Below are 13,168 nucleotides of genomic sequence, written 5' to 3'. Positions count from 1 at the left end.
AGTCCTAATCTATTGATTAAAAGTGGAAAAAGTACTACAAAAAAATTGCGTTTTATTAAATAAAAGCAACGATAGGATATTCATTATTTTTATTTTATACTCAAACGATATTTATATTTTTTTCGATAATCTCCATGATCGACTGTACTCATTTACAAAAAATATGTTGGTACCCACTAGGTATATTCTAAATTAAAAATCTAAATCATGGTTTTCCTGGGTTTCTGCTAAGCATTTCTGGTTTGAAGAGTCGTAAGAGACATTGAAGAGGAAGTGAGCAATGAGAAAACGCTTAAATAGTCGTATTAGGTACCTATCAACTCATAACCTACCCTGTAGAATATAATTTAAGGGAGGTATATTATTATTTTGTAAAATTGAATTCTATGGTCTTAATGCTAACTCAATTACCAAATACTTATGTTAATAATGTTGAAAGTCCTTGATAGTATTTTAAATTTTTGTTTTCACCGAGTTTCACATACAATTTACGACGACAGCTTAAATTAACACAACGCGCGAAAGTTCTGTTTTCCTTTTACATATTATCCCAAATAAGTGTGCTTTTGTGAAAGCTTCTGTTAATAATGTATTAGCATCGGCCCGTCGCGTTGTACTGGAGCAATGTTTTCTCTTTTAAGATTCCACTGGGCCATCTGTGCTTTTAACTAATTAATAAGTAATGTTTTTAAAAGGCTATTTACTATAATGTTTATTCAGCATGCGATTATTTTATCAACGTACAACTATTTACAAACCATTTGCATATTTTATTACCAATCTTCTTCGTTATATCGTGTCTTCAACAGCAACAGAGTTTAGCCCTAGAAATTAGTAACCATTTTCATCAACTGGTAAAGTCTAGTTATACCTAATTGAATTTTCGTGGACATACTTTGCATTTTACCAAAGTTGCAGACGTGGTCATCAGAGAATCCCCATTTTATTATTGATTGCGTCTGCCGTGCACCCTTCTAATTTTTTCGTACAAATATTTCCAACCCCCACACATTTAGTTAAAAGTTGAATGCACAGGGAACACAAAAATAATCGGAAATGTATTACCTTCTGGGAGTAAGTACTGTCTTGTATTATGGGTTCGCAGATATAAAAACATAAAAACTGAAAGTCAGTAATAACGCAATTTTATAAGCATTTCATGTAAGACCTTAAGAGCTTAAGATTATCGCAATTAGGTAGGTGGCTCGTAGTATTGGGGGTGAACGTAGTACACGGCACTGAGGATAACTGTCATATTATTAGGTTTGAAGTTTGTTTGTTACATTAACATATTGGCGCGATACCAGTGGATATACGGGTTCAAACCCCGTCGTTAGTTGTAATTGTTACAATAAGTGCTATATTTTAACAGCACCTCTCTTGTCTGTGTTAACTTTAGAGCGAGATATACACTTTTGACTGCTTAGACGGCTAACTTATTGTAACAATTATAATACCTTAATGCATAAATATGATAAGGTGATAATATTTATCACTTTAGTAGTCGACAATCAGCATTGTGTATAGAATAGACCCACTGAAGTGTTTTTTAGTTATGTATGTTCAGTGACATCATTAAAATCAACAATAATTATTGTTGTCAATTACCTACTAATTATTATAAATCATTTTCGGGGATATAATTATTATACTAATGGGTAATTAAATAAATATATGAGGGTAAGAACTGTTTAGCTGTAGAACAAAAAACGTGGCTCATGGGTCTAAATTTTACATTTCTATCAAACAGAAAAAAGATGTCTTGATCAAAGGTTTTGTTTGACAATGATGAATAAAATCGTCAGGGAAATTTATGAAGATGAGTTTCGTGTATCAAAAATATAATTACTTATAACTCAATAATAATAATCACTCACTAGAACAATTTCTTAGCAAGGTTTTCGATCATTACGATCGCAGATTTTTTATCTACAAAAAAGCAGTATATAAATTTACAACACTATTTACGTAACCAATCAGATTTAAGTATGTCTTTGTCGCATATACTTTCTATTTTTTTTTTTTTTTTGTAATAGAATGCGATACTACGTTTTCATTGTGCATTTATAATAATTCATGACAGGTAAATGAATGAAATCTGAAGGATACCTATAAATTATAAATATTTTGCGGGTCTCGTTGTTGAGGGAACGAGATCGCTGTATTTGGAGATAACCAGGGGGTGTAGATGCAGAGTCGTCAGGAGGAGAGATGAGAAGTCGAGATTTAGTGGTGGTGGCTTCGATGGATGCAGGAGCGAGTTACAAGAGCGTTATGTTACAATACTATTGATATTGACCCGAGGAGCGACTTACACGAAACTTACTGATCGGTCAGAGATTATGATTGATACTAATAGATATTTAGACTGAGCAACTAATAAACTATGACCTGCTAATTATATGCATGAATATCGGGTAAATTGCAAGTCATTGTTGATGAAGTTTGCAATTGAGAAATCTGCTGGCCTCTGCATTATTGCACTTCAATGTCACGCGTGTAGAATATGCTGACTGTAGATGCGACTATTGTGCAATAGTTGAAATAATTTGCTAATTATTACAATGTTGAAAAAATGATGAAAATACTCGAGGGCATTGTCCACTACATATGTATTTACTGGATAATGCTACTAATTTTGAAAATAATCACATTTTAGTTACGTGTAATATTGATTATTCTAGGAATAGCAGAAATATCAAGTTGACGAAGCGAATATTAACTGAAATATTTGCCGTTTATTGGGTTGGGTAATCTTAGGTGACATTACAGCAGTGGCGAAGGCTCCATAGTAGGTGATTATTTGAAGCGTACTTTCTAAGAAAAATAGATAGAAAGTTTTTAAATTTATATACTTAAATAAAAAAATGTGCATGAACCAATTGAAAATATCGTCTGAATAATAATTAATATTAAAAAAAATATATATATAAATGAGAGTCATCGTCAGAATAATGTAGAATAAATAAATGATACGTGACAAACCAGCGCCACTAGCAAGTATTGAATTAATATCGATTCACTCGACAATAATTTGCCGAGCAAATCATATGAACTGCGTTCCAAGTGCATCGGGGCAGTCTGATTTTATTCATACGAATCTATAGGCTTATAAGGCAATGCTTATATTATATTTAGTGTCGAGGACTGTGGCTTTGGCACTTTATTTAAATAATAATTAATAATGCAATAATTAAACAAAATAATTTCTATTTGTTCATTCACGTCATATAAACATAAAATATTTTTAAAAATAATTAATAATTTTATCTCATGACTATTATTTATCTTTTAATTCACTCATAGAACATACTATAAGTATATTATTTTTTTGTTTAGTTGAATGTCATATTGGGCTGTTGATAATATTTACCGATGATATATTTTAGACCTATGTTACGTGTAGGTATAGGAAAATACATAATTTATATTCATTGCTCAATTCTATATCGTCAGTGAGCTATTGAAATTACATTGATTTGGTGTGACGTTGACATTAGTGTGTACTCGTATCCGGAAGTTTGTACGTAAACAGTTCAACAGTGTGCCGCAGTACGTGAAACATGAGTTCGTGCAACATTTAATCAAATGACGAGTTCTTCGTTGAACATTTCACCGTGGAATACGTATTCTACAACATGTGGCGCCGGTTTGCTGTTCTAAATAGATTCAATGCGAATTTTATGAGATGTCTTTATTGGTTTTAAATAATTTAATGTTGAAACTACATAAATATAATTAAAATATGAAAGTATTTCTAATTTAGTTACCTACTTATTTTCTTCCGTCTTTCCCATATACTCCGATGGTTTAAGTGTTTTAACCGGTTAAGTGCCCAAAGCGTCTTTGGACGCCTTAATTACACCGATTCTTACGTTAATTACTATCAATTAACTAATTGCGGCATAGAAAGGATTAATTTTACATGATTATTATATGTTACCGAAATAGCATTATTTACTTCAAAATTGTACTTAAATAAAAAATATTATATTTATTTACCTTCGTAAAAGAAGTGGTTATGTCGATATGTCATTTTTTCCAGTACAAACGATTCTTTAATGCCTTTCAAAGTCATTAATTGATAATTGTAGCGCGGGACCTTTCGCTTGCACCGAATACTTTCTACCTCGCACCGCGGCCGTCACCTACAGTCCACGCGAGCGCCTCCCATCGAGGCGTTCCCTACCTGCGCGCGCCGGCGTCTCGGCTGGACAGCAAGGAGAGGGTCGCCCGGATGAGAATATAAGGCGCTACGCAGTCCCAAACAAATCCATCTACCTGCCGCTGAACAGTCTTTTTAAAGATAATCGCCGACAGCCGACCAACCTAGGATCTTCACCAGGGCCTTCATAGTGGAGAATCGACTCGTCATTCGTGTCCAGATCTGAATTGCGCCTCTCTCGCTAACCCGCCCAACCCATCACATATACCTACCTACTCATCCACCACCCAGTGAAGTGCTTAGCCGTGAGCCATTGCTTTCGTGTGTTCTAAAGTGCCGTGTTTCTAGTGCATCCGAAGAGCGTGACCACTGTCAGCTCCGGGCAGTTCAGTGCCTTGTCGTGTGCGATCCGAGCACACCTTCATCTCATCAGTGTTGTCGTTGTCCCGGATCGCATAGATCGGCAGCGGTCCCGTTCAGCTCGGTCCAGTCAGTGACACGTGCCCCAAGGAGACCACCGGATCACCGCGCCTAAGGAACCAAGGCTACAGCTAAGCTATCTCTCACTCTTATACTCTAATCATTAAATTTCACTCTTGACTGTACATTTTCGCATATAAACTCATCAGCTTGCATAGATAAAATTAAATACCTACAATCTTTAAATTCGTTCAAACCTACAAAAAGCACAGAGGCTTCACATACCTGCTTTTGTAACAATAGATTCGCTCGGTCCGTCTGACCCTTTTCCCCGCCGCGTACCCTTATACCGATAAATTCTGAGAACCTCAGCTCGCCGACGAGACCCTTTCTCAGCCCCTAAACTCTTACAAAAAAATACCTACCAACAGCCCGTGAACCCTTCCCCCCCTACCTACCCCCGACCCCCCCTACCTACGGCATAATAATTGCGCAATAATTTTGCATCACTAATTTAAAATTAAAAATCGCGCCCTTTATAATTCTCTATATTTTCTTATAATTTTTTTTCTATATATATTTCTATAATTTGCTATATATTTTACCCAAACTTCACAAGATTGCGCAATAGATAGATTGCGCAATCACTAATAACTTTTAACTTTTAAGACTTGTGTGAGCCGTTTCGAGGACCCACATCATCAATAATAAATTGCGCAATACACATATTTCACAATTATAAATAACTTTTAACTTTTTAGACTTGTGTGGGCTGTTTCGAGGACCCACATCATCATCATAATAAATTTATTCTTCGCGCCTTTTTTCATCTTCCTCCAATTTACAATTATTGCACAAATTCTGATTGCGCAATACTAACCTTTAAACTTTGGACCTACCACCTAGACCTGTAAGAGCTGTTTCGAGGACCCACATCATCACCGCGCAATATTATTAAATTAAAATCTTGCACCTTAACCTATAAATCTTATATTTTCTCATATATCACACAATATTGCACAACTTAATTGCGCAATCTTTAATTTTGAATTTTTTTAATTTCTTAATTCTTTAATTTTTAACTGTTTAATTATTATTTTTAAACTCTTAATTTGAAAAACCCTACAATATTGCACAATTACAGATTGCGCAATACTAATTTATCAACTCCTAAAATCACTCTCAACTTCATTTTAAATAAAACAAAATACGATGGCACCATCAAATAAAAATAAAAAAACCACCAATAATATGGACGCATTCCTCCAAACGTTCACATCGATGATGACCGCCTTCATGGCCCTGAAACCGGACAAGGTACCGCCCGAGTACCAGTTCCTACACCAAATGAAGACAACCTCAACCGAACTAAATACTAAACCAACATCTCCCACAGGTACACCGACGACAGGACGACAAACGAGGAGCACCTCCCGGAACAAACAACCCGCCCCCCCCCCCCCAGCTCCCTGACTCCCAAGCAACCATCACCACAGATGTTATCCACAACTTGGACTCCGAAGAGGAGTACAGCAAAAATAACTCCTTCAATTCCTCATCCTCCACCCTCCAGAAGACGATCCTCGATGAAATAACCCGCCAGACACCCAAAGGACTAGAGACAATCGTAGAGGACTACGCACCTTCCCCTCTCAACCACTCCACTCCTAAGACCCAGGATCCTTTCATAATGCCGCTAAGCAAAAGGCAACGCAACAAAAAGGACCACAACTTAAATAGGAGCTACTCCTCAAACTCCACACAAAGCTCGTCCAAGGCTCCCAAGAGCCCAGCCATTGCCTCCCCTCAACTTCCTCACCCCCCCCAAACGAAAACCCCTACACCTGCCTCTCCGGCAGGTTTTTCTAGCGCTAATTCAAGCGCCAGCTCGCAGCTGAGCTCGCCCCCTCCCAACCCCCCCCCGGCAACAGTCAATAAGATGCTAAAAATCCCCCCCATAATCATCCATGATAAGGCCGCATACAGAACACTCCAAACGGACGCATTCCGTGCAGGAAAGCCGATACTTGAAGCAGTCGACACCATCAGAGGCATGAAAGTGACAATGGAGGAAAACCGATACGCCCAAAACCACCTCCAAAAAAATAAAACTTCCTACAACACTTACGAGCTCCAATCGGACAAAACCTATAAAATCGTAATCAGAGGCCTAAGCACGAATTTCTCGGAGGCCGAAATTCTCGAGGAACTCCATATACTCAACTACCCGGTCATCAATGCCCAGAGAATGAAAAAGGGCCAGAACAGAACTCCCATGCCCCTTGTGCTCCTAAATGTGGAGAAAACAGACAAAGGAAAAGAGGTATACAACCTTACCTCACTCTTCCAGGTCCGCATTCAGACAGAGCTCCTAAAAAGAAAATCCTCCGCCGGGCAGTGCCACCGATGCCAAGGCTTCAACCATTCGGCAATGCACTGCTACGCCCCTCCTAAATGCGTAAAATGCGGAGGAGACCACATCTCCTCATCATGCGCGCACACACGAGAGATGGGACCAGCAACCTGTGCAAACTGCCAGGGCCCGCATCCCGCCAACTATAAGTTCTGCCAAAGCCGGCCCGGCAGCCAGAACTTCCCCAGACGCCAACCGCCTCAACCTCTAATGAGCCGTCCGGTGCAGCGCCCAAACGCCTGGACCACGAGAGCGGCCTCCCAGGCACCCGGCGCCACCCTTCCTCAGACCCATCTCACTGCCACCAAGGTCCTCGTGGCACAATCCTCAACTCCCACCTCCAATTTCATCACCCTCCCTCAGGATCATCCGCAGGTACAGCACTTATTGATGCTGTCACAAAGGATGCAGGCCCTGACAGAGGATGTCCATTCCTCGCTTCAGATAATCTGCCCAACCCTCTATGGCCGGTAAAATAAAACCGAAATCACTTCAGACCGCGCTCTGGAATACTCGAGGTTCACTCCTCAACGACAAACACGAAGTCCGACACTTCCTGCGTGAGCACGACATTGACATACTTCTTGTCAATGAAACATGGCTCAAACCCTCGCACCGTATTAACATACAGAACTATACTATCCACCAAACCGACAGACTTACTAAAGGTGGCGGAACAGCCATCATCGTAAAATCACATATCGAGCACTGTTCAATACACTCTCAGCCATCCGCGCGCGTCACACGTCCGGCTATAGAATCTACCTCGATATTAGTAACCACTAAGAATTACGGCTTAGTTAAATTCACAGCTATCTACTGTCCACCAAAACAGAAACCCACCAGGTCAGATTTTGATAACTTATTGGACACAAATAATACTCCCACAGTCATAGCCAGAGACTTCAACGCCAAGCACCCCGCTTGGAATAACCGTAGGTCAAACGCTCGTGGAGTATTACTATACGATTTCATTCAATCCAGCCAATCAGTGATAGTCGCACCTCTGTCGCCCACTAATTTCCCAAACAGAGGTTTTCCTAGTATTCTCGATTTTGCCATCATCCGTAATACCAATTACATCCCCATCATTCGTACGGTAGATGAACTCAACTCCGATCATAAACCGGTCCTAATGTTCCTCGGGGATGCATTAGACCCATTAGTTACGACACCAGACTCCCAACGATATAAAGTATCCTGGGAAGACTTTGCCATTCATCTGGAGGAACACCACACGATTCCATTAGATCTATCTTCAACACCTAAGATAGATTCCGCAATAGGGAAACTGACAGCCTCTATAAACGAGGCGATCAAGTCCGCCTCAACTTTGATCAGTCAGACTGATACCCACAGAATGGATATGCCAAAATCCACCAGACTTAAAATCACGGCGAGAAACCGCGCAAGGAAAATCTCCCAAATCTTGGGGGACCAGCCCTCCTTCCTCAAGTTCAAGAAATTAAGAAAGGAGGTTCGCAAACTTAACGCTACACACGCTAGTGAGACCTGGAACTCCAAACTCACAGAGCTACTTAAGGGCAGTGACCCCTTCTGGAAACTCTCTAAAGCCTTGAGGATAAAGAAATGTCCTATCACTCCTCTGAAAGCCCATAATAAAATGGTTTTCATGACGGAGGAGAAACTCGAGGTTTTTGCGGACAGCCTCCAAAATCAATTTAGACCCAACGAAATAGACACATCGAAAAGGTCCACCAGACGACACCTAAAATCAATTGAAGATAGAGCCAGCGCTAATATACATGACAGAATAGATCCTCCACCATCTCCGATTACCCCAACCTCCACTCAGGAAGTTGAATACTTAATCTCACGACTTAAAAATCGTTCAGCGCCAGGCAATGACGGAGTGAACAACCTCTCCCTCAAGAACTTACCAGAGAAAGGCATCCTTGCCTTAACAGGGATCTTCAATGCCTGCTTAGAGTTGCAATACTTTTCAGACGTCTGGAAACTTGCTGAAATCATACTCCTGCCAAAACCAGGCAAGGATCACACTCTCCCCGAAAGTCACCGGCCGATCAGGCTCCTCCCTACGATGAGCAAACTCTTAGAAAGACTTATAAACGCCAGACTTCAAATCATTATCCATGAGAAGAAACTCATACCAGACGTTCAGCACGGGTTCAGAGCCGGTCACGCCACGAACCACCAACTGCTGCGTGTAACAGAATACATAACAGACGGTTTCAATCACCATAAATATACAGTTGGCTTGTTCTTAGACATTGCAAAAGCCTTCGACAAAGTGTGGATCGAAGGACTCATAGTTAAACTCTCTGAGGCCGAAATCGAACAGCCAATCATTAAAATCCTACATTCGTTCATCACCGATAGACACTTCGCAGTCAAACTGTTCGGGAAAAAATTTTCAATCAGACCCGCAAGCGCCGGAGTCCCACAAGGCTCCGTACTCGCTCCGTCTCTGTATAACCTCTATACAAGAGACATCCAAATCCCCTTAGACACTCCCTCAGATTCATGCATAATTGCACAATATGCAGACGACACAGCGATCCTCTCCCGATCGATGTTCAAAGACAGAGCTACAGAATTGGTCCAAAGGTCGGCCGACCAGGTTTCCGCCTGGTGCGACAAGTGGCGCATAAAAATAAACGCAGACAAAAGTAACGCCATTTGCTTCACGCGCAACTTTAGAAAGCGTCCTCACAAACGCAAGCGCAAATTTCCAGACCTGATAATGCATAAAACTAAAATTCCTTGGACCAATACGGTCAAATATCTTGGTCTAACGCTAGACACCGAACTCAATTTTTCGAAACACATTAGCGATAAGAGACGCCAAGCCGACATAGTTTTAGCCAAAATCAAACCCATGATAGGACACAGGAGCAAACTCGCCCATCGCAGCAAGTTGCTAAAATACACAGCTATCATTCGCCCCATCATGACCTACGCCTGCCCTGTCTGGGCATTTGCCGGCCTAAAATTCATCAACAAACTACAAATCGTACAGAACAAAACTCTCAGAGCAATCACAAATGCTCCCTGGTTCGTCAGGAATACCACACTCCACAGCGATCTTAACTTGGAAATCCTCCAAACCCACATCCTCAAGCTCACGAAGCAATTCTACAGCTCCATCAACAACCATCCCAACACGACAATCAAAGACTTATTACATAACGACATACACGCTCACTACCAATTTGACCGACCACGGAGGGTACTTCTACTAATGCCCCCCTCCCCTAAATAACATACCATATTCTTCTCTTCTTGTATTTTTCTCTTATGATTACAGTTCCCTTGCCGCTCAGCCAAGGCCGATCACCACCTTAGATGACCTGAGGACCTATTAACTTTTTTCTCCCTACAGATTAAAACCACAGCGGAGGGGTTTTTGGCCGGTAGTGGGCGTGCTCACCTCCGGAGTTTTTCCCCCCTCTGCGGTTCAAATTTTGATGAGCAAACGGGCTAAGACCCGAAGTAACACACGATAATGATGCAATTATGGATGCCGATCTTTGCTTTTTGGCCTTCTCTCAGTCTTCCTGGGAGCACTCATCTGGTGCAGAAGAAGACGACCCCGGCTCTGGATTCGGATTGGACGAACGCCAGACCCCACGGACTAAACTCTGGACTCCGCAGAACCGGACAGAAGCGAGATGTGGGGTGGGGAGATGTTGGAGGCCTGTGACGGCGGTGGTCCTTGTTGTTCGTTCAGAAGAAACACTTTTTTTAAAATATACTTACTAGAGATTCCTTCACCCAGATCCCAAACCTGGTCTCGGTCGGTCGCGAAGCCGCCGAAACCGGGTCCTCTCACTCTCAATCATGCTTCACTCCAGATAGGCACTACATATAAAGGGGATAGGCGCTAAAAACCGTCTAGGTGGCCCAAATATATAAGCACATACCCTAAGTAAGTAAGCAAGCAAGCCTTGACTCAGCATACTAGTCTTGCTTGGTCTGAAAAAGATATACACGGCTTTTTATTAGTATTTACACTGAAAATATTATAAGCGGCTTCCCGTAACCCTATCAGTGTATAGTGAGCTATTGTGGTGAGGTAGTTACGAGTTCAGATTTTGCCATAGTTATACTTTCAAAGAATACAACGAACCCCTTATAAAATTTATTAAGGAGTACCTACTTACACCCTTATATAATTTAAATAATAATATGCACTATAGTTTTTTTTATGTTGTTTTTAATACAAGTGGTAGTATAGTCAATAAACACGTGATAAAGAATATTATGTTATTTACATTATGTAAGTACCTATCATAATATGTTTTATTTTGTTAACTGTCAATTCATGGTGGAACTGCATTGTTGTTGTTATATTATTTCTGTCGCTTTGGAGTTTGTTTGATAAATATTATTTTAAAAAAATGTATTCAATTGAAAATGTCCCTCTGAGGCGGATGAAACCGGTCCTAATTAAAAGTGGAATAAGTACTACAAAAAAAAATGCGTTTTATTAAATTAAAACAACAATATCATATTCTTGATCGATGGAGACTGGCTTTCGCATTTCTATCTTATTAATCAGTTCTGTGGTATGACCTATATATATTTAAAATGGGTACTGTTCGGTTATACGGAATACAGAGGAAAACACATTTTGAAAATAGCTGATAAACTGGATTATTTGTTAGGTTAATCCAACCTAACTCAACCTAACCTAACCTAACCTAACCTAAACTAACCCAAACTAACAAATAATCCAGTGTATCGGGTATTTTCAAAATCTGTTTTCCGCTGTATTTCGTATAACCGAACAGTACCAAAAAAATATATTAAGTAAGTATATGAAAAATATTCTCTTAGGTATAAGTATAAATAAAACAAATCAAATGTTTCTCCTACACATAATTTTGCGTGCGGACAGTGGACTAATAGAATTAAAACTTATTGTAAGTAGGTATTATTGAAAATACAATAAGTACCTAGTTTAATTTAAAAAAATAAATGTTTTTATCTAGGTATATAGATAAATGCTGTTATTTAAGATAATATCGATCTTTATATATGTAAAGTATGCAGTACCTACTAACATGTCCTAAATATAATTAAAAAATCAATAACTCATGTAGTGTTTTGAAATAAATCAATTACAAATCCGTTGTATTTTGGTGGAATCTTCTGAGACTGCATTTCATAAAAATGACAAAAAACGTATCCAGATGGTAATGAGTTTGTATAGAAATTAGGGTCAGTTTATTGTGTAGGTATGTCCTTTAACTTTCACGTCCTTCTATTATTGTGTGCACAAAAAATATTTGGCCACTGTAACATACCTAATATCCGGAGTTAGGGTTTATAAATAAATGTACAGATATTTCATGGGCCCCCTACTTATCGCTAAAGATAAAGACAGTGTGATGCTCTTTTCCAAATGGTGTACGCGGTAAAATAAATGTGTATATTTAGTGTTTTTTGTATATTTGAATTCATCTATTTGTCTTTTTTTACTATTCGAGGGAATTTGTGATGTGTTTAAATTACTTATCAGGTCGATTCGCCACGCCGGGCCCTTCCTGAGCCTGGGCCCTCAAGCTAGAGCCCTCCCTTTGTGAGAGCCATGTCCAGTGGTATCCAAGAAGTACAAAACGTCCGCTAGGTAGACCTAGAGGCCGCTGGATCGATGAAATGATCAAGTTCTGCGGAAGTATGTGGCAAAGCAACGCACAGGACCGAGAGAAGTGGAAGCAGCTTGAAGAGGCTTTCATCTAGCATTGGATAGATTCAAGCTGATGATGATGATTATCAAACTAAGGGTAGGTTTGTATGCTATATTTTAACAGCACCTATCTTGCTGCTGTTAAAATATAGCGTTTATTGCAACAATTACAAACACCTTATTGTAATTGTTACAATAAGTGTTGGTCTCACGTTGGATTAACACACATTAAAAAAACAAGATGTATTTTTTATCCAGTCACGGGATTGAACCCACTTTTTATATGAAACCGCTCTGCCAAGTCGGATACCATACCTGTATTATCAGAATATGCAAAAGTTAAAGTACCTATGTAGTAGTACCTATCTATAAAGTTGCAAAGGTCAATCATATCCAAAATGAATTCAATAAATGCAGTCATCTATATAAGTAGGTATATTTATTTTTAAGTTCGTATTTTCAATAATATCCATTTACAAAAAGTTTCAAACCAACA

The sequence above is a fragment of the Rhyacophila brunnea genome, unplaced genomic scaffold, assembly GCF_057557595.1.
Source record: "Rhyacophila brunnea isolate RB1 unplaced genomic scaffold, BYU_Rbru_1.0 scaffold_14, whole genome shotgun sequence".
NCBI lineage: Eukaryota > Metazoa > Arthropoda > Insecta > Trichoptera > Rhyacophilidae > Rhyacophila > Rhyacophila brunnea.
Note: the sequence above shows the minus strand (reverse complement) of the source record.